Below are 24,815 nucleotides of genomic sequence, written 5' to 3'. Positions count from 1 at the left end.
ATGCTACATCTTAGCCACCAAATTAAATTTCGAAAACTATATTCAAATTAAAAGATACGGTATTACTGTACATGAAAATCACATGCGGACAAACTGATTTTGATAATTACGCGATTTACACGTATTTAAAAATGCATATAAATAAAAATGGGTTATTTGACCTCTATTTCCATTTCAGAAGCTTTGACATATATCCCCATCAACCCAATTAGCTTCCCTAATGGGAAACCTTTAATATGAATGTCAATAAAGCAAAATCCGTCTATTTTGTTGGGAGATTTAAGCAAAATGAAGGAAGTATTCCTATAAATTTTTACAATATTTTCTACTACATAATGCATGTGAAAAATATTTTTTTAAACAAAAAATTATTTTTTTGACCGAAATATGTGCTTATTTTTGGCTGTAACATCCAAACTATAACACCAATCTGTATGATTGTAGTCTCATTTGATTTGCCGTGAAGTTTGGATCCACAACAATTTTTTTTTGTTATTTTATGACCACTAAATGGGCCTTAATTTTGAAAAAAAGTAGACTTATATTCAATAATTTATCAATTTTTTGTACATTCCGCGAATTCTGTGTAACATTTTGCAGGTATTATGCAATCTACTCGCTGAAGTAACTTCGAGAGAACTTTTTTGTAATAATTGTGCTCATTAAAATAATTAGCGTTTTTATAATATTTTCTTTCTTAAAAAGCGAAATAAAAGCGCCATAACTTTTGTCCGCAACAACCAAAAATTGGATCGCGACCAGATTCGTACTCGGAATTTTTTTCTTAACCTACATATCAAAAATCGTTGATGTAGCGCGAAAAAAATTTATCCTTTTTTCTGAAATGGAATATGAAATAATTGACAATATTCCTGATATACACTTTCATACGGGCAAAATGTGCCTCATCGAAATAATGGTTTTAGACCCCAAGTATGTTTGGACGAAATGTGTTTCAGACAATTTGGAGTCGATTGAGCAATGTCCGTCCGTCTGTCTGTCTGTCTGGCTGGTTGGAGCGCACGATAACTCTCGAACGGATGAACCGATTCGGTTCAAATTTTGGCTTTCGTAATATTTTGTCCAAACTTAGTTTAAGTTCGAAGATGAGCTATATCGGTCCACTCCTTCCGGTACCTCCCCCACAAAAGTTCGAAAATGTTCGGAAAATTTGTACGCACGATAACTCTTGAAGGGTGTAACCGATTTGGTCCATACTTTGCCCATCGTGGAGCGTGTACCAGACTTAGATCAGGGTTTAATATAGACTCAATCGGTCCACTCCGTCGGGTACCTCCCACACAAAATTTTGGAAAAGTTCAGTTTAGGAACATCTCTCGAATCGCTTTGATTTTTGCTTTAGCAACTTGTATTCACTGCCCTCCATACGACGGTATAAGTTTCATCAGGGGCAAGTCCATACTTCCTGAGAAAATAGCCTGAAAGTTGCAAAAAAAACCCTATGACACCGTGTGAGGAGGTTGGAGGGCAAAATAACTCTCGAACAGGTCTGTCGATTCGGTCCAAAGTTTGGCCTTAGTAATATTTTGTCCAAACATAGTTTAAGTTCGAAGATAAGCCATATCGGTCCACTCCTTCAGGTACCTCCCCCACAAAAGTTCAAAAATGTTCGGAAAAATTGTGCGTACGATAACTCTTGAAGAGAGTGGCCGAATTGGTCCATACTTTACACATCCTAATATATCTACCAGATATAGATCAGGTTCAAATATGGACTATATTTGTCCACTCCATCCGGTACCTCCCACTCAAAATTTCGGATACATGTTCACTTTAAGACCTGCTTTCGAATCACTTTGATTTTTGTTGAAGCAACTTGCATTGCTGCCTCAATTGCGATGGTAAAAGTTGTTTCAGGGGCAAGTTCATACTTCTTGAGCAAACATCCCTGAAGTTCTAAAAAACCCCTATGGTACCATATGTAGTGGCTGGAGATCCATTCTTTTTAGTATCTCCTCCGCAAAACTTTTGATATTAAATCCTAATCAACATTTTTGTCAGTTCAAACGCCCAAAATTCTTAAAACTCCCTAAATACATGCGTTTTTTGGAAAAAAATTGTTTCAATATACACAGGCTGAGGGTATATCTCTGTCGGCAAAGCCGACTGATACTTTTTTACTTGTTTAATTTAATATTAATTTATTTAGGCCAATTTAAAGATATTTACAAAGATACCTAACTATATCATAGCTACTTCCTTGTATTTTGGTAACATTTGATGCCATTTCGTGTTACTTTGTGCATTTCGCACTGCACATTAGACTGGTTTTAACTCTAAGGGAAAAAATTGATGTCGGATTTTTTTATGCGGCACCCTCCTAAAATGTTTAGTTTTGCTAAAAATTGCCAAAGTTTGAGCTCAATCGGAATATGTTAACACGTGCCACGGGGTCTCAAAGTTTCCATGGGTCCTTTATATAGCTAATATTAAAATCTGACCCGATTTTCAAATTTTTTTGTAGGATTACTTGTTTAGCCACTACAAAGAACTGGTAAACTGTTTTCATCGATTGGACAATAAATGTGGTCTGTAGAGTGATTTTGTGAAAATTAGCCTTTGGACCCATACAAATTTTAAAGAAATCGCTCTAGGGACCACATTGTCCAATCGATGAAAACAGTTTACCAGTTCTTTGTGGTGGCTAAACAAGTAATCCTACAAAAATTTTGAAAATCGGGTCAGATTTTAATATTAGCTATATAAAGGGCCCATGGAAACTTTGAGGCCCCAGTGGCACGTGTTAACATATTCCGATTGAGCTCAAACTTTGGCAATCTTAATTTTTAACAAAACTAAACATTTTAGGAGGGTGCCGCATAAAAAATCCGACATCGATTTTTTAAAACCACTCTACTGCACATTTGAAAGTTGAATCTGTGCAACAAAATATTATTGTGGATTTACCCGAGCTGAAGAAGTTCAAGTATGGAAATATATATCGCGAGTTGAAAAAATACACAAACAAAATATAGTAAGAAAATTTTGAGAGAATTTTCATTAACATGTCAACAAATCTATTTCAAGTAGGGATGGTAAAACAGGTTAAATACAATCATTTTCCATAGAACAACAAAAAAAATCATTCTAAGAGGCGCTTATAACGTAATTATCATATTAAGAAATAGTTCTATGCTAAATGATATTTGCCTTTTCGGTCCATTGGTACAGCTCGCATTTAATTATTATTTACGGCATAACTATATATTATTAGAAAAGTTGGTCCCTTGTGCCATCGCCCCCTGCAGACGTCCCTGAACCTAGCATAGTACGTTCGTCAATTCATATGTTCATTAAAAATTTTAATGAAATTGCCAATGGGTCTAATTGGGTATTTTACATATATCAAAATGTCACAGTCATAAACAAGTGAACAAAGGCTATAGTCGGGACGCGGCCGACCATGTGATACCCTACAACACTACCCCTGTGCATAAGGTTTTCACTGGTAAACATTTATTTTAGGGAATATAATCCGACTACCACCAAACATAATATGCCTCTTTTACTCTGGGACCCCCATAAGCAACCAAAATTTCGTGACCATCCGATCAAAATTACGACCTGTAGCGTGATTGCAAAAAAATTGAAGAATTGGATTGATATATGTTTGCCCACTTACGCCAACATACTTTGAATCAATATAAAGGAGATCTTTTCTTCTTCCATTGTCGGGCTTTCCCTTTTGGACAAGGGAGATACCACAATAGTCGACAATCTATTGTGGTATCTCCCTCGTCTGACCACCTTCCCTCACCTACTTTACACCAATGTAAAGGTAATATTTTCTTCTTCCATTGACAGGCTTTGAATTTGTTTCCTCATGAGTTTTTCCCCATTCGGACCCCTAAATATTATCCGACTATCATCAAAATCAATAGGCTTCTTCCTCTGTGGGGCCCCCATATTCCGCGATGACTATCTGATCAAAATTTTAACCTGTAGCGTGATTACATAAAATGGAAAAAATTGGATATATTACTGAATTTTGCGATATCGCTGTTGTTTGCCCACTTACGCCAACATACTTTGAATCAACATAAAGGAGATCTTTTCTTCTTTCATTGACGGGCTTTCCCTTTTGGAATACTCCTACCAGAAGCGGAGATATTGCCATGTTCTACTTTTGATATACCTCTTAAAGATACAGAGATATTGGTTTTGAAATAAAACGTCGACCTTTTCTCCAAATAATTGTTTGCCCATTCCGACCCCTGAATATTATCCGACAATCATCAAAATCAATAATCACCTTCCTCTGAGGGACCCCCATTAACCCCCAAAATTTCGTGACGATCCGATCAAAATTGCGACCTGTAGCGTGATTACAAGGTTTAGATGGACTGACGGACGGACACACATAGATCGACTCAGCTCGTCGAGACATTCATTTTGGTATATATAAGTATTGGTCTACGACCATTATTTCAATGCGTTACAAACTTTTTGGACAAAACCAACTTATAATACGCTCCCCACATAGTGGGGTAGGGTATAAAAAGAAAAGCTCCCAGGAATGGTGGCCTCCATCGTCGGACTATAGCCCTTACCTACTTGTTATACCCTCCACCATAGGATGGGGGTATATTAAGTCTGTCACTACGTTTGTAACTACTCGAAATAATCATTGTAGACCCCACAAAGTATATATATTCTTGATCAGCGTGCAATTCTACATCGATATAGCCATGTCTGTCTGTCTGTCCGTCTGTCTGTCTGTCCGTCTGTTGAAATCACTCTAGCGTCCGAACGGATTGACGTAGGTTGATGAAATTTTGGGAAAATATGTTATATTTACGTAGGACTTTTGGTATTGAAAGCGGGCTATGTAGGTCCACGCTTTCGTATAGCCCCCATACAAAATGGCGTGTGACGCGTCGTCGTTTTAAGGAATTTTTAAGATATTTAGCCCATTTTACCACCGAATTGGTTGTAATTTGGTACTTTGTGTCTTCAGAGGCCAGAAAACATTCCTACCAAAGTTGGGTTATATAGGTCCACGTTTTGGTATAGTCCCCACATAAGACCCCTTATAAAGTACGCGTCATTTTAATATATTTTGAATGTATTAGACCCATTTGACCAAAGAATCGGTTGTAATTTTGTATTTTGTGTTTCCACCATAAAATGTTTTTATAGGTCCACGTGTTGATATAGCCCCCATAATACAATATCTCCCGATTTTCGATATTTTGAACGTTTTAGCCTCATTATCACACCGATATGGTTGAAATTTGGTATTTAGTCTTCTTTAGGCGTATAAAACTTTCCGCCAGAAATTTTTAGGTATAGGTCCACGCCATCATATAGCACCCATAGAACGGTACCTTCCGAATTTCGGTATTTTGAAGGTTGTGGCCACATTAATCCACCGAAATGGCTGAAATTTGTGGTGGAGGGTATAAAAAGTTCGGCCCGACCGAACTTAACGCTTTTCTTACTTGTTTTATATAATAAATTAAAACATACACAGAAAAAAATATTTCAAGAATTTTTACATATTTTCGTTCGTGATGTAGTTTTCTCATACTGTACAGGTACCTCACATAAGATATATGTGCACTTTCTTATATCCATCCGAAAACCACTATTTTTCAAAAATGTGTAAGATTTTCATGAGGTGCAAAATCACTTTCTTATTTTTCCCTACATTCTCTTACATTTCCTCTCTTGTTTGGTAAACGCTCTCTACTTTGTTCTCGTTTTCTTTTGTATGGTCTCATCGTCCCACCATCCAAAAACCACGACACAACCCTCACCATCGCCTCACGATCACATTGAGACTTTATCAACAAACCACCACACACACAACAACTACCACTGCCGCAACAATTGTTGTTAGTTTAGCTAACAAACCAAACAACTACAGTGCGTTTGGTGTCGAAAATACGAAGTTCGTATAGTCATATACTTCGGAACTACAAATTTGTAATTTCTTTAATATAAAGGAAACATCTAATACATCAACCTAGTGCTGATAGACTCAACATGTATGTACATATGTATGGTTCATATTATTCTGCTATGCTCACAAGACGATAACAACTCAGTGGAAATCATTAGAAGAAACGGTAAATTACAATAATACAAAATAAAAGCATTAATAAAAAGCAGCAAAATTTGTCTCTGCTTTGGCTGTGGTTGGGGTGGCGGTGGAGAGTGGTGGTGGTTGTTGTGTTAGTCAATAAAAACAAAATCAACTCGCCACATTTTTTTTCTATCTCCCAGAAGAAACCAGTATTTTTTTGCTTTATGAAAGGCGTTCTTGAAATGCAGAAATTTGAACTTTGGCAAGACTTTATGAACACTATTCCTATAATAGGGTAATTTTTTTTCTGTGTAACATTTGTGTGCATTTTTTTGACCATCTATTTCTATTGCTATTATTAGTTGCACATCACAAAGTAAGTGCAAGATCGTTATATACCAAAGTTGGCTCACTAACTTATTCTACTGTAGTAATGTCTGAATGCGTACAGTACCCCAAATTTGTGGCAACAAAATATTATAGAACTTATAACAAGTTCTTTAAAACAAAATATTACAAATTGCAAAACAATAAGGATGTATTTGGTCTATTTCGTACGCTTATAGGATGGATTGTAAGGATGTATTTTGGTCTATTTCGTTAGCTTATAGGATTGATTTTTGAAAAGCCAGCCTCAAACCACACTTTACGTCATACCAGAAGTGTCCTTGATAAAAAAAATTATGATTTTAGCTTCAGCCGTAATGTTCAAGCAGTCAGTCATCACCAAAGCCTGTAAACACTAAGTAGAACCATATTAACACTTCCTGACATACATATTTACCAATCTACAAACTTAACTGCAAACCAATCACACACCCCTACAAAATGTACCCATCTACTTAAGATCCTAATTGTTGGCGGTCGTAAACAGCTAGGTTTACATAGACTTTAAGACAATTATGTTAAAAAGCGCAACAACAATAACAAAGCATATGTTATTCGCCGCGATATATACAACTCTTATGGGCGACAAACATTTTATGTTATTTTTAATTAGTTCTACATAAGAAGATTTGAATATTTAACTTTTGTACGAAGAATATGAATGGATGTGCGTACTTATGTTTTCGTCAGTCTATTATAATAATTATTGTATGTTATTCCATGATATTAACATTTGTATTAGCTTTTATAATTTCCTCAATGGTAGTATCTTAGAGTATGTATTATATTAAGAATGGTTTGAAGATTATTATACAAAAAATATTATGTGGAGAAGAATAAACGACAGCTAAGAAATGTTTCAGTTGTTTTTTTTTCTGTTTAAAATATGAGTATTATGAAATGTTTTTAGGTTGAAAGGGGAGAGAAGCAACAGAAACATATAATGTGACGCAACCACAGGAACCTCAATGCTTTTACTTCCAAGAGTACCAAAACGTTGGCGTGTTTTTTCTCAGACATCATACATTTCGTGGTTGCTTGCCACTGTTTGTAAGTTGTATTAGTGCTAATAACGCAGCTACACTAGTAGAGTTTTTTTATCGTCTTACTAATAGATAAGATAAGAGTTTCCATAGAAACGTATTGAAGTTGATTATTATATGTTTTTCCCCAAATACTATAAAGATCTTAAAATATTGACGAGATAAACTGATCTAGCTATTTGTGTCCGGCATACTTTTGTGCGTATACATTATTTTTTCTGATGCTCGGATTCCGCCAAGAATAGCTTGTGATGATTACGGAAAAGTATTCATTTTATGAAATTGACAAAAAAATGCTGTTGGGCTGTAGTGGCCGACATTTTATGTGAGAAAATCCAACATTTCGTTTTGCCTATTTTCATACTGAAGGCATAAGAATGGATAATTCCATCCCTGCCCATATCCAGAGTTTGGGAACGATAAAAGCTGATGAGTTATGTGCTTACTTTTTGGTTGTTGTTTTCCTTTACGTAATGTTGAGATGTTCCCCGATACTTGTGCTTTTGTTTTGTTTATCTGTTCTTTTTAATATTTACATTTTCTACTTATGATATTTCAATGGACCATTAGCACAGTTCGTCTTTTGTTACATTGTCGAGGATACTCAAAAAAGTTGCATGCAATATTTACATAAATATATTTACGTGATTTGGTTTTTATGTAAAATTCAAATCATTTCATAAAATTTTTTTGTCTGACGACTTATAAAATTAGATGAACAGCATGAGAAAATAAATATTTGTCCATGTTTGTGTGATTAATGCAACATTGGTATTGTTAAAGAAATAATTGTTTTTCGTAGAAATAGAATAACATATTTGAAAAAAAATGTTTAAGCAAATGACATCATTTTATATTACAGCACAGTGGTGAATGGACATACAGGGAAGATAGCGTTGGTTGGTATTTGTAATTTTAATTATACGCTATACATTTTAAAATAAGTATATATTATATATTCGTATGTATATTTGAAAATGTTTTAGGGTATTTTAGGGGAAATATGCTTCGTAGAGTTTTGCATTAATGTTAACCTCAAAAATTGTATTTTTGTTTGTTTGTTGGGGTGCCTCTAACCGCACAGTTTCGCAGAAGTCTATCTAACTCAGAAAAATGTCTTTCGAACAAGCCATACCTTAGTACGTAATTATTAAGTAGAAAATTGCAATTAAAATCATACGCACTAAAGAACCAATGTTATATAAAAGAAAATAAACAAGTAAAAAAGTATCAGTCGGCTTTGCCGACAGATATATACCCTCAGCTAATGTGAAGTGAAACATTCAACTACGGACAGATCGAATGTATTTAAGGTCTCTTCAGAATTTTGTGGCCCTTTTTCGACATGTGAACTTGCCGACAAAAATGTGGATAAGGAATTTACTGCACTAAGACACAAATGTTGAAATATTGTGGGGGAGGTACCCTTAGGGAGGACCGATATGGGCCATTTAAGAAGTTAAACTAAACTTTGATAAAATATTAGGAGATCCAAAGTTTGGACCAAATTGGTTGCCCCATTCAAGTGATATCGACCTAGCATTTTAGTGACATTTTTTAAATATTGGGGAGAAGTACCGAAAGTTGTGGACCGGTATTGCCCATGAAGCTAAGTTTGGATATAATATGACGAATACCAAATGTTGGACCGAATCGGTTGAACAGTTCGAGAGTTATCGTGCTCTCCGACCACATATGGTGACATAGGGCTTTTTACACCTTTCGGGCTGTTTTCCCAAGAAATATCGACTTGCCCCTGAAAAAACTATTACCGTCGTAATGGAATGCGAATGCAATTCGCTTCAAAAAAAATCAAAGTGATTGTGAGCAGGTCTTAAAGTGAACTTATCCGAAATTTTGTGTGAGAGGTACCAGAAGGAGTAGACAAATATAGTCCATATTCGAACCTGATCTATATCTGGTAGATATATTAGGCTGTGCAAAGTATAGGATGTAATCTCACTCTCTTCAAGAGTTATAGTGCGCAAAATTTCGAACATTTTTGAAGTTTTGTGGGGGAGGTACCTGAAGGAGTAGACCGATATAGCCCATCTTCGAATTTAAACTATGTGTTTACAAAATATTATGAAGGCCAAATTTTAGATCGAATCGACAGATCCGTTCGAGAGTTATTTTGCGCTCCAACCACTACACAAGGTGTCATAGGGGCTTTTTGCACCTTTCCGGCCAGTTTCCCAGGAAATATGGACTTGCCCCTGATGAAACTTGTACCGCCGTATGGGGGGAAGTAAATACAAGTTGTTGCAACAAAAATCAAAGCGATTCGAGAGCAGGTCCTAAACTGAACTTATCCGAAATTTTTGTGTGGGAGGTACCCGAATTGGGTCCATATTGGCCGATTGGGTCCATATTGGAACCTCATCTAAGTCCGGTAGAAATTTCACGATGTGCAAGAGTTATCATGCAATTAACATCAGGTTGAAAGTGCTAAGTGTAGGGATAAACAACATTGTCGCATTGGATTTATATTTGCGACTTCTATTACTGTTTAAGTATACTGCAAACAATTTTCTTTCAAGCAAAAATAGTTGAGAAATAGCTTCAGAGTTTGGTGCGGTAGTGGTGTACTGGGCGGAACTTCTCTCGAAAACAAAGCCCTGGACAATCTTAAATTTTCCCCAAATAACAATATGCTACACTGAAAATGCAAACAACTTTAAAAAACCCTAGTTGAGTTTTGTCCTGTCGGATCTAGTTCGGATTTTATGGCCTCATCTAAACCAGGCTAAAATTATTTTTTTCCATTTCTCGGGCCTTTACCTCAGAAACGAATAGGAATTTCATGTCTTTAGCAATATTGTAGCTCTAAAGATGTAGAACTAATCTGGTTAACGGACAGCACAAGAAAAACTCCATCTAGGGCATCAAAATCGATAAAATTTTACATAATTTCTGGAATTCTGTTCAGTAGCTGCTAAACTATTGGGAGTTGTGTAAGTAACCTGTTGCAAAAATCACATCAACATACTGAAACTCTAAAATCTTTATTTCATGTTGTTTCAGCGGTATTTGGTATCAGTTTATTCTCATATTTGGGGTTTCACTGCATTGTTGATATACAATTTATCAAATTGTCGTTGAAAAATATACTAAAAATAAATGCAGTTTTTCGAGTTAATTATTTCTCCAAATATTTTATTGTTGCCCTTATCTAAAAGTTTGCTTCAGAGGTCAGAAGAAGATTCGCATTGGTTTCGGCGATATAGCCCAGAATTGCTCTAAAAAGTCAATATTTATAATATCAATCCAAGCTGGATCTGGCATAACAAAAACAAACTAGGGTTTTTGTCGTTTGGGTCTGTACTTCCAAAAAATTCTCAGTTCAAATTGTTTGCACAAGATTACTCTAAAAATGTTGCAAAGTGTCATATGTCACCTCCATAAAATAATTTAGCATATAAAATGTTTAAGAACAACATGCACATAATATTTTATCAACATTTTTATTAATACCTTTTATTAGAATTCCAAAATAAAAACCTGTTTTAAATAGTTCAATATTTTATTTCACTCCATTGTCATAAATTTCATTATTTATGTCGTAGTCCTTCATATGTAATGGAACAAAATCTTATTTTAAAGAGCTTTATACGCTTATAAGTTAACTTTGGGAACATATTTACATACACTCAAATAAAATATAAATAAATGTACTAAAACATGCGGAAAAGGCGTTGGGGAAGTCATGCATTTTTAAAAATCTTTTCCTTAGAAACATACGACTGAAGATAACGAACTGAATGTTTTTCCCATTTCATTTTTAAATCCAAATAATACAGTTGACAAGGAGACAGTTATTTAGATTGAATGAGTGAGTCAAACACCGTTGAATTTGTCTCCATTGACACACCAATACCCATTAAAAAATTCATGAAGTGTTAAGGTAAAACTCAGTTATAAACTTCCAATATCTTTTTTTTTATTAAACTCAAATATGAAGAAAAGCAGGCGAATTTTCATAGATATGTTAAACGTTCACGTACACAAAGGCATTTGTGTATATTTGTATGCAATTTACAATTTATATACCAATATTGTGTTTAATATATGCATGACATGACTGTTGTTCATATTATTTATGGCTGTGTTTTTTTCCACGCGTCAGTAAAACTACACGGGCAATCATTTTTTTAATTTTTTATGAAAATTGGAAACATTTTCTTGGATATAGATCAAGTTTGAATATGGACTATATCGGTCCACTCCTTTGGGTACCTCCCCAACAACAGTTCAAAACTTTTCGCTAAAATGGTGCGCACTCTCGAAGGCAGTAAACGATTTGGTACTGTGCACATCGTGATATTTATACGAGACCTAGATCAGATTACAATATGGACACAAAAAATTTTGGAAAAGTGCAGTTTATGATCTCCTCTCTCTGGAATCTACACAATGTTCAACATTTTTGTTTAGGTGTTCGAGGATCCTTCGGAAATTTGTACCGAACGTATTTCCTAGTGTCCATGTTTCCTGATATAATGATCCAAAGTTCTAAATGATGGGTGCGATATCTATCGAGACGAGGAACTCCCAAAATAAGATCCACTTCCAAAATGAACTATGTCGAGCCATTCCTTTTGGTACCTCCCCCGCAAAATTTGGAGCTTTAATCCAAGCCCATATTTTTGTCGTCAAGTTCATACGCCCAAAATTCTGAAATCCCCTTAAATACATACTTTTTTGGTAAAGAAGTGGTTCAATTCAATTCGGCAATTCCGACTGATACGAGGGCTGAACAATAACTATCTGGCCTAACAATGAAAATGCGAATATTTACCATCTAAAAATGGTTTTATTGCTTTCTTAAGTAGTCTCCAGCACGATTTATAAACTTTTTCGCGCGCCTTTTTTCTTGATGTGCTGGAATCAAATGAAGTCATTGAATCCCCAGCCAGGGCTGTACGGCGGATGACACATTAATTCCATGTTTTGTCCGGTCAAACAGGCGCTGGTTTAAGTCGATGTGTGAGAGCCCACATTGTCATGATGCAGAATGATTTGTCTTCTCTTGTTCGTTTTTCGATTTTCTTAGGAGACTTCAGGCAAACAAATTAAAGTGCACCTCTCAGAATTAGCCGTCCTATATTTCTCAAGCCATACAGTCGCCACACTGTCAGTTTTTATGAAGAAACAGGCAAACTTTTGCTTCGTAGTGCTTCATACATTAACAACTTTCGTTTGATTTGGCTCGCTTTCGAAGACCCAAGCGGGCGATTCCTGCTTTCAGGCTCCTAAGCATAGATCCTAGACTCGATGTCTGTCACGATCTTATAAACGTCGTTTGAAGCACCGCGATCGATTTTATGCACACGTTCTTGAACCAATTCACAGGAGCCTTTTTTGAGCGATTGTCCAATCTTGCTGGATCTAACGAGAAAAATAAATATTTGCGTCCAGCTGTTTATTCAATATCAAATGGTAGTTGACGGAAGAATTGCCCAAGGATGTCTCTTTCTTATGGTATTTAACATGGCGATCTCGCATTATCCGTTCATGTTTGACTATGTAATTTATTAGTGGAAAAGGTTTGGCATTGTTCGCCAAGGGGTAAGGCAAGGAAGACTAGTTTCGATCCACGCCACTGGATCTCATCAGTTCCCTTGTTTCTTGTTTGTGAATATTCTCCACCGAAGTTATTTTTCAATAACTTCTTCAACAAGAAACTTATTATACCCAAATATCAATCGTCAGCTCGAAGTATAAAGGTATATAAAGAAAAAGTTTTTCTTTGGCAACCTAACACAACTCCGACGAAAGTGTCTACGAAACAAACCAAACCTTTTTACCACTGCTATGACGATTGATGTTTGGGTATAAAAAGTTTCTTGTTGTATTAGTATTGTTAGCTATCCCAATAAAAAACGACGCCACCAATGTTCTATTTAAAAAAAAAATAAATAAAATATACTGAAATGTTTGCTGATGAGCAGCATCACCACAACAGAAACTAAAGGAAATCAAAAACCTAATTTTAAAAAAGTGTCCGATTTCACACAGAAGTCCCCATGTACAACAAGTTGACTTATTTATCAGTAAATTCAATAGTTATGTGTGTGAGATTGATAGAGTTATATGCATATACTTACCCTTATTAAGATATTTGTTATTCCCCAAAACTGTTCCTCCTATTTTATAATAGTGACATATGTATATTAAATTTGAATCGCATATGAAATATTTAATTTTATCTTATACGTTATTTAAAAATTTTTATTAAATACAAAATCCATTTATACTAATTTAAAAACTAGTGTTAAGAATGAAATAGTAAGAGAAGGCTACAGTCGGACGGGGCCGACCATGTAATACCCTACACCACTTTCTCTGGGCACCCTTTTCCCATGAACTTTATTTTATGTGATTGCGACACGTTATGTGCTATTTAGTTTTCTTTCAGGAAAATAAAAACTTACCAAAGGCATTATAACTTGCTTCGGGTGATTTTTACTGAACACGGCGACCCTGGGATGTTTTTACCGCCGGAGGGTTTTTAAGCAAATTGCGATCAAAGTTCAATTTTTTAGGGTTTTTTTAGGTTTTTACGATTTTGATTGGAAACCGCAAGTCCTATGGAATTAAGACTAAAATAAGTGTTGTGGCAGTGAAAATTCTCTACAAAATTTACGTTTATGACATTTTGGTAGGTTTTACCGGTTTTGAGATATAGAAGATGAAATTTGGACAATGCATAGATTCTATCGCCTCAATATAAAACAAAGTCATGCACGTCACAAAGGTAAACCGCTTACACCTGAGAAGTTTTTGCGTATTCTGAGAAAATAAATCGCGGTCAAAGTTCACATTGTTTAGGTTTTATTAGTTTTTCAGAATCTTTCTTGGAAACCGAAAGTCCTATCGAAATGGGACTAAAAAAAATATTGTAGGGAATTTTCAGAGCTACAACATTTTCTTAAAACCTAAAAAAAAACAAAAATGTGAAATTTGACCGCGATTTATTTAAATAGCCCTCCGGCGATTTTTTTGTTTTTTTGAGTTTTCCCATCTATGAACATTGTGGTTTCAGTATACGCAAAAACTTTTTCATTAAAAGTTAGCTCAGGCACACCGCGATAATTGGTCAGTGAAAAAATTGTCCATCATCATCTCATCACGAGAAAATTAAGAAAAAATACAATATTTTGAGGAATTACACTACTTCATACCAAAGGCACCACAAAAATTTCTATCATGATAAATATAGATCTTTTCACACAAACCAAAACGATAAAGGAACCTACTTATGTATATGTTAGACAGTAGTTCCGTTATAAAGAGGTCAAAAGTTGGTTCTCAAGTTTCATATTCCTAATTTTTCGAAATATGCCCCACAGAATTTCAAATATGCACCAAAAATTATATTTAAATATTTTCCTACAACAAATTATGGTAAATTTAACCTGCTCATTTTCCTTCACCAAACCCCTTACCTCGTGCAAAAAGTATTAAACTATAACAGCGATATCTTCCTAGATTCTGTTTACACTTTCCACAATTAAAGCTGTGGGATCTCTGTATATATAGTAGTAACTTGTAATTGGAGAAAAACTCAGATAACTCTGTTATCTGACCATGCACATGAACATAATTCTCTTCAATGGAATGGTCAAGAGTCTGAATACAACTTACGTGCGTTGACCATATCTTCAAGGAGTAAAGTTACAGTCATTATACTAAAAATTTTACCAATTTTCACATACAAATTCTAGTCCCTTTAACCCACTAAATATTATCTAATCAACATGTTAATTTGCAAGCTACTTCTAAAATTCACCCCCAAAATATTTTACGATCTTCGGTCGGAATCCGATTTCCATACAAAATTTCATGAAGATTGGTCTATAATTGCGGTCTGGAGTTTGATTACAATTTTTAGTGGACGGACGGACGCACGTCTTAAAATCGCTTTGTCTCGTCGAGATATGAATTTTGGTATACCACATGGGGGGTCTACGACGAATATTTCGTAGCGTTACATGAATTACAAACTTATAATACCCTTTCCACATTGTGGTGTAGGGTATAAAAAGAACATTAAAATGTGTTTAACAATTTTACTTTTTTTACTTCAGTAAAACTAACCGAAAGCGGGTTAGTAAAATGAACATGTGGTTATAACGCCTCACGAGATGAGATGAGACTAGTAGCACAGTAGATATAAGTAGGTAGCGTAAGTACTGGTCAACACTACAGTCAAGTGAAACAGACCACTGGCATCCTGAAAGCATGTGTAATTCGTTGGACTATGTTGGTTATTGTGGCTGAGGGCTGAAGTTTACAGGTTTGCATAAAAAACTAATTAAAAACGAAGTATTTCTGAAACACGCGCCCTTGTATGTGAATAAGGTTTGTTGTTAAAGAAGAAAAAAGAACGAGGTTGCATAAATAAATACAATGTACTATGAGTTTATGAATTTTGTAGTAAAATGGTTGCCATTTGATTCCTTACTGCTTAATGCGTGATTGTTGGCATATTTTTCGGTTAAAATTCCAGAAAATTTTCTGTGATATTTAATTATATTAACAATCAATACTTACGACAATAAAGCCTGATATTTGTTTGCAATTGGGTTAGACGTAATTAATTGTTACGTATGTACATCATTGAAATAATTCATATACAATGTAGCAAAATAACATCGATGCGTATTAACTACAGAAACTTTGCTTAAAGCTGTTTTAAATTGCTAGAATTTATTTTTAAAATATACATTTGTTCCTACAAATATGCCTGAAGGGTCCGAGAATACTTCTCTTATATCAATGACTGCACTCAGATTCATATTAGCTCAATAATATTGGACCGCGTCTTGTATATAAATTTACGCTAAAGGGTATTTTTGGCACCTTTACTTACTTACTTACTTAGCTGGCCCATTACAGAACATTTGTTCTATAGGCCGAACTAAGAAGAGATCTCCATTCCTCTCTATTTGTTGCTTTGCACTCTGGAATACCGCGCCTTTTCATCTCATCATCCACTTGTTTGCGCCATCTATTCCTTGGCCTGCCAATTCTGCGTGCACCGCCATGTGGCATGTATTCATACGACTTTTTAGCGGGTTCATCATCGCTCATTCTTATGATATGGCCTAGCCAACGCAATCGCTGCATCTCGATACGTTTAACTATATTGATGTCGTTGTATAGCAGATACAGCTCGTGGTTCATGCGACGTCGATATTCACCGTCAACGCAGATTGGTCCGTAGATCTTTCGAAGAATTTTTCTCTCAAACACACCAAGCACTGCCATGTCTGCTTGCGCAAGTACCCAGGCTTCGGAGCCATACATCAGCACGGGTAGTATCAGTGTTTTGTAGAGCGTTATTTTTGTTTGACGAGATGTGGCTTTGTTTTTAAACTGCTTACTTAATCCAAAGTAGCATCTGTTGGCCAATACAATTCTTCTTTTTATTTCACAACTGATGTCGTTTGTTGTGTTGACGGAGGTGCCGAGGTAGACGAAGTCTTTTACTACCTCAATATTATAGGAACCAACTTCCACAGTCGGTCCGAGCTCAATGGACGCATTGCGCGTCGACACCATCAACTTGGTCTTTTCGCCGTTTACCGCCAGACTCACTTTCGCAGATTCTGCTTCGACCTTCCTAAAGGTATCAGTTACTTCCTTTACTGATCGTCCCATGATGTCTATGTCATCAGCATAGGCAAGTAACATGTGACTATTGGTGTAGATTGTGCCACTTCTTTTGACGTTTGCCTCTCGTATACAGGGATGCCAGATAAGTTTGGTCGAAAATCAGCACTTTTCGGGTGCCAAAATCGGCAAAATCGGCAAAATCGGCAAAAATTTTTCAAAATCGGCAAAAAATCGGCAAATTAAATAACGTTTATTTCAGTCCAAATTATTGCTATATTTAATAAGCATAAGTTAAAAAACATTTTAAGTGCAACAAAACAATTAACAATTCATAAACCAAGACAATAATTCAAAATATGTCACGGTGTGCCTTAACCAAATTTAAATGGAAGGTGCTTACACCTGGGAAGTTTTTGCAGATTCTGAAACTACAATGCTCATAGATGAGAAATATCAAGAAACAAAAAAAATCGCCGGAGGGATTTTCAAATAAATCGCGATTTAAGTTCACATTTTTAGCGATTCTTTAGGTGTTCACGATTTTGCTTGGAAACCGCGAGTCCTATGTAAATGGGCCTAAAACAAATGTTGTAGCAGAGAAAATTCTCCACAAGATTGACTTTAATGATATTTTTCGTAGGTTTTACCGTTTTTGATATATAGAAGTTCAAATTGAGACAATGCACTGACTGTATCGCCTCCTTATAAAACAATGTCATTACTGCAATATCCCAAATTAAACTTATATACCTTAAAAGTGGTACAACCTAGGAAAAAATAAATCATCCAGTCTTCACCCATTTACATAGGACTCGCGGTTTCCAAGCAAAATCGTGAAAACCTAAAGAACCCCTAAAAATGTGAACTTAAATCGCGATTTATTTGAAAATCCCTCCGGCGATTTTTTTGTTTCTTGATATTTCTCATCTATGAGCATTGTAGTTTCAGAATCTGCAAAAACTTCCCAGGTGTAAGCACCTTCCATTTAAAATTATTTAAGGCGCACCGTGATGTATGAATATAAATGGTTTTACCATATGCATATGTAGTATATATTTATAAGTACGTGTATGTATATATGAAATCAATATATTTTCAATTCAGTCAAGCTAAACAAAACGTATACAAATATTGTCATAAGAGGTTATTAATAAGGTGATTGTTTTTATACCCTCAGCATTTATACTAACGAGGGTATATAACTTTCATACGGGCAAAATGTGCCTCATCGAAATAATGATTTTAGACCCCATGTATGTTTAGACGAAATGTGTTTAAGACAATTAGGAGTCGATTTAGCAATGTCCGCCCGTCTGTCTGTCTAGCTGACGGGTGCGCACGATAACTCTCGAACGGATGATCCGATTTTTCCAAGGTTTGGCTTTCCTAATTTTTTTTTTTCCAAAGTTAGTTTAAGTTCGAAGATGGGCAATATCGGTCCAGTCCTTCAAGTACCTCTCCCACAAAAGTTCGAAAATGTTCGGAAAATTTGTGCGTACGATAACTCTTGAAGGGAGTAACCTATTTGGTCCATACTTTGCACATCGTAAAATGTCTACCGGACTTAGATGAGGTTCCAATACGTACTCAATCCACTCCTTCGGGAACCTCCCACACAAAAGTACAAAAATGTTCGGAAAAATTGTACGCGCGATAACTCTTGAAAAGAGTGACTGATTTAGTCGATTTAGTACTTTACACATCCTAATATGTTTACAAGATATAGATTATATACCTTCGGGTACCTCCCACACTAAATTTCGTATGTTTTCTTTAAGACCTGAGGCCTAATTCCGCTTCTATGAAAATGTAAAATGAAAACTTTTACAAAGGAGAAAACTGTCAAATGAAACAAATTATAAAGGAAATATTTTTCATTTCATTTTTTCATGGAACAATAATCCAGCCCCTGCTATCGAATCACTTCGATTTTCGTTGAAACAATTTGAATACGCTGCCTCCATTACGGCGGTAAAAGCTTTTTCAGGGAGGTGTAAAAACCCCTATGGCACCAAATGTAGTGGCTGTAGAGCACTTGTTTTTATTTAAATTTACTTGGCCAGAAACTCTTTCCAAATTTGCTGAAGAATGTGGCAAGACTAAAACATGTTAAATAAATTTGGACAAAATAGGAAGTAATGTTTCAGAATGTGCACATATTAGTTCACACATTGTTTACCAAAATTCTAGCAACTCTACGTTTTTATCTTTAAACAAATTTTTGAAATTTAAACGTGAACGTTCGCGTGATTCTTGCTTTTCGTTTATGTTTATAAAACATTCGTATTCCTTTATAATGTCTTGTGTGCCATTTATTATAAAACTTTGATTTATTGAAGCTAGGCACTTAAATTTATTTTCAAAATTAATCCGCTTCAAAATCTGACCACAAAGTTCAATGTAAAAGTTTGTGCAGTTTTTACACGTTATGGTAATCAAGAAAATTCAAACTGTTTTTATGAAATGTTAACAAAATGTTATTATTGTCTTTGTTATTGTACGAAAATTAGTTCTAGCAACCACAATTTTCATACAAAATGGAAATTTTATGTGAACAAGTTGCCTTAACTAAAAATCGGCATTTTAGGGGTAAAAATCGGCAAATCGGCATTTCTATTTTTTTGGACTAAAAATCGGCAAAATGCCGATAAATCGGCAAATCTGGCATCACTGCTCGTATAACCTTTTCTAGCAGGATGTTGAAGAGGTCACACGAAAGGCTGTCTCCTTGTCTGAAACCTCTTTTGGTACCAAACTCTTCGGAGAGGTTCTTTCCTATTTTAACTGAGGACCTCGTGTCAGTTAAAGTCATTTTACAAAGCCGGATGAGCTTTGCGGGAATACCAAATTCAGACATGGCTTGGAATACCTTTGAGCGCAGCGGGCTGTCGAAGGCTGCTTTATAATCGACAAAAAGGTGGTAGGTGTCGATCTGCATCTCTTGGGTCTTCTCCAGGATTTGCCGCAGGGTAAATATCTGGTCAATGGTGGACTTGCCAGGTCTAAAGCCGCATTGGTATGGTCCAATAATCTCGTTGACCATTGGCTTTAGTCGTTCGCACAATATCCCTGACACGATCTTGTAGGCAATAGGGAGTAGACTTATGCCCCTATAGTTAGAGCATACAGTCTTATCTCCCATCTTGTGGACGGGGCACAGGATACTCAGGTTCCAATCGTCGGGTACTCGTTCTTCCTGCCAGATGGTGCTAACTAGCTGATGAATACACCTTATCAGCGTGTCGCCTCCGGTTTTGAACAGCTCGGCTGGTAAGCCATCGGCCCCTGCTGCCTTATTATTCTTCAGCCGATTTATTGCTGTCTTTACCTCATCTTGGCTGGGCGGTATACATTCAATACCATCTTCTGGGATTGGGACTGTGGTATCTTCGTCGTCTTCGCTGCTATTGGATACCAACAGATTTGAAAAATGTTCTTTCCATATCCTGAGCACACTATCTGTATCAGTTACCAAATTACCTTGCTGGTCTCTACAGGAGGATGTGCCTGTACCAAAGCCATCAGTTTGATGCTTGACTCTTTGGTAGAATTTTCGGACTTCATTCAGGCTCCTGTACATCTCGATTTTTTCACACTCCCGCTTTTCCATCTCTCTCTTTTTCCTGCGGAAAAGACGTTTATCCTCTCTCCTTTTCTCCCTGTATCTCACTCGTGTGCTACGCGTTGCTACGGATTGTAAAGTAGCCATATATGCCGCATTTTTCTCTTCGGTGGCAGCACGACACTCCTCATCATACCATGGATTCCTTGGTGGAGGTCTCTGGTATCCAAGTATGGATTTTGCGGCTGTTTGCATGGAGTGGGCAATGCTTTGCCATTGCGCTGATATGTTATCGGGATGAGGAGGGCTTTGATTAAGCAATTGGGCTAGTTGAGTGGAATATGCTGTGGCTATCTGTTGTGATTGCAGCTTACCGATGTCTAACTTTCGTGTTGTGTCTGTTCTTACTTTGTTTGCTACGTTTAAGCGGGTGCGTACCTTTGCTGCAACAAGGTAGTGGTCCGAATCAATGTTTGCGCCTCGGAACGATCGTACATCCAACACGCTCGATGAATGTCTTCCATCTATCACAACATGATCAATTTGGTTTCTTGTTTTCTGATCTGGAGACAGCCAGGTGCCCTTATGAATATCGAGATGATTAAATCTGGTACTGCTAACTACCATGTTTTTTGCAGCTGCAAAGTCTATCAGTCTCATACCATTGTCAGATGTTTCACTGTGGAGACTGAATTTCCCGACTGTTGGGCCAAAGATATTCTCCTTTCCAATTTTGGCATTAAAATCGCCTAGAATGATTTTAATGTCATGGGCAGGGCAACGGTCATATGTTTCTTCTAAGCGCTCGTAAAATATATCTTTGGTCTGTTCGTCCTTTTCTTCAGTGGGAGCATGAGCGCAAATAAAGCTGATGTTGAAGAATTTAGCTTTTATTCGAATTGCAGCAAGTCTTTCATTCACTGGGGTGAAGCTGGATACAAGATGTTTTAGTCTCCGACTAACTACGAATCCACAACCAAACTCATGCCTTTCGTCATGGCAGCTATAATACAGTGCGTCACCTTTAGGTGTTGTTGTGACGCCTTTCCCAATCCATCGTATTTCCTGTATGGCAGTAATATCGGTCTTGTACTTTTCAAGTACGTCTGCCAATGCGAAGACTGCACCTTCTCTATAAAGAGTGCGAACATTCCAGGTGCAGATTCGCAGATCATGGTCCTTAAAACGTTTGCGGGGTTCGTCAACTTTAGAGGGGTTTGTTTTTCTTTTCTTTCGTTTTTTCATAGTAGGCTGTTTTTTCTAGGGGAGGGTTACTAACCCGACGCCCAAACCCAAGTTTTTAACGTTCTTATGGGTGAACGCGCGGCACATGTTAGCTCACTACCTTTAACGGGTGTTAAAGGCAGTTCCCCAGGTGACACTACGGGGAGGTCAGTGTCCACTTGGGATGAAAGAGGGCACCTTTGAATATGTGATTTTGCATGTCTTCGTAATCCAACCCGTAAACCAACTACTAGGTTTATATAATTTCTACAACATTTAAATTAGTAGTAAATTATCATATTTTTATATTAAATGGTCTACTCTCTTATGTAACCAGAAGCATAAAAAATAATCTGCTTCATTCTCACTAACTGCAGCTCGAATGTTTGCTTCTTTTTTAATTCCAACATTCACTTATTGTTTGTTCAAAGGATTATAATTTTAATCTAAAGAAAAACGTGTGTTAAAGAGCAGTGAATGAATGGAAGTACATTAGCGAGGTTCTGGTAACGATTGGAATTCTGTAAAGAAGACTTAAATTTGTATTACTAGTATGGTTTATAAATGTCATTTGTAGTATGATAAGGGTAAATATATCTCATTTATCTGATCATTTAATTAACAAAATTGCCATTAATAAAGAAATAAAGAGTTTTTCTCTAAACATAAGTTACTCCACTGGAATGAATTCTCCCGAACTAATAATATAATTACAGTCGAACCTCGATTATCCGTAATGGTTGGGACCGGAGGCATCACGGATAATCGATTTTCCCGGATAATGGAGTCTTTGTTTTTTTTAGCTTTTCAACACATTTTTAAAGAAAAATCGCATAATATTTTACACATTTTTACAATAAAATTTAACTGTGCAATTTTTTATATTTATTAAATGAATGGAATGAAATAAAATTAAGAATTCATTCATTTACATCTGCAAAAAAATATTTCGAGAACATAAAGCAATTTATTAAAAATTTTCTTTTGATTTTGTTTGTCTCTTCTTATGCATTTTCTTCCTGTTAGTTACAAGATTCCCTTGCATTCGGTAAAGTTGTAATTGATCTTGTTTTGATCCATGAAGTCCCACAATGTTGTGGACGCAAGTATAGCTCCTATTAAAGTTTTTTTTTGGTAGAATTATATAATCGTAATCAGATTAATCTGAATTGACTTTGTCCCAAGATTTTTGTGATACCATAAATACACAAATTGTTTGAAACGGGAGAATTTCTTAATCAAATTAAATGGAAGGTGTGCTTTTACTCCCGGATAATGGAGTTTATAATGAATAACAGCTGTAATGGAAAAAATACCAACATTTCATTTCTATCCCGGATAATGGAGGTTCCCGGATAATCGATTCACGGATAATCGAGGTTCGACTGTATTTAATAAAAAGATTGCACTGTCACACAAGATTTATTGTTAATTTAGTATATAAATCTAATCAGATCATCATCCAAAATTGCATGTTTTTACACTGCCCTAGTGATAGTGTCCTATTCATTTTCACTTCAAACATTGGCTACAGTATTATTCTTTCCTCCATTATAAAATTGAGGGTATACATATAAATTTTGTCCAATAGTTTTTAACACCTCGAAATATCCTTCTGAGATCAGATAATATTGGGATCAACACGCTAATACTATTCACAAAGCGGCACATTATATAGCGTATTTCGCTTACATTTATAATTTAATTTCTCAAAAGTTGTTTACACTATCTATCAATGTCATAAGACACGAAATAAAAACATTCCATATCTACCCACGCAGGCAATGTGGAGACGTAATTTTACTGCATTTTGCTGGTGTGAACGCACAAAGTAAATGGCGTAAGGGAAATTCCCAATATTGCACACATTAGCGTCTATGTAATGATAGAATATTTCAGGTCATACGACTTTGATAGATAGTGTAAACTACCTCTTAGCATATGACATGGACTTCACGTTGGAATTTAATTTTTTAATCTCTACAATTGGTTTATGGAAGTCATATATTCAACATTGTTCTTATGTGTATAAATACATAAAAAACACAGGTCATCGTATACACCCGAATTACTTCGCATAAAAGCAAAAATAAAACATTACAGTTTTTTCTCCATGATCCAGCAACGAGTATACTATCCCAATTTCTGTTGTATTTGGGTGGTTACTCCACGTCAATGTAATCAAAATAATATTCGCTACATGATGTGCCTCTTAAAACGCACGCATGAGTATGTATTCCAAGTTTGTGAACAAAGTACTTAAACTTGCTTTATTTTCTGTCATATTTGAATCGTTGAAACAATGATTAGAATAGAGTTAGTTAAACAAATATTTTACCTTTTTTTAATTAAAGTTACTTCCAAGAATGTTCATAAAATATCCTTCGTTGGTAATGGCATCAGTTGAAAAAGGCCGGACCGATTTGGATAATTCTTTTTCTGAAATGTTCGTCATAACCCAACTTAAGTTTCTATGCAAACAAATTTTCACCACGACAACTTTTTTAAATTTTAATCCTTTCTACAGAAACAACTGAACTGATTTTCCTGAAATTGTCAGGGAATGTAAAGCGATCTCCGCCGGTGAAAATAGGCTGCATATTTTTTAAATTTTGGAAGGGCCGGGTACTTCTCCTATACCCTATTTCTTTAAAAACGCTATATCTATATAAATAAAAATTAAATTAAAGTTCGTTGGCAATGGCATCAGTTGAGAATGTCTGGACCGATTTGAATAATTCTTTTTTTAGAATGTTCGTCATAAACTTAGGTTTCTGCGCAAGAAAATTTGACAACGCCCAGTTTTACGCCCACTTTTTCTCAATTTTCAGTTTTAATTTTTTCTCCAAAAACTACTGATTTTTCTTAAAATATCAGGGAATGTATAGGTTTAACTAGGCGGCGTACAGAAATAAGGCCCCATGAAATA

Source organism: Musca autumnalis, unplaced genomic scaffold, assembly GCF_047663935.1.
Source record: "Musca autumnalis isolate F117 unplaced genomic scaffold, ASM4766393v1 scaffold_2, whole genome shotgun sequence".
Classification (NCBI taxonomy): Eukaryota; Metazoa; Arthropoda; class Insecta; order Diptera; family Muscidae; genus Musca; species Musca autumnalis.
The sequence above is the reverse complement of the archived record's forward strand: the minus strand, read 5'-3'. Positions refer to the sequence as shown.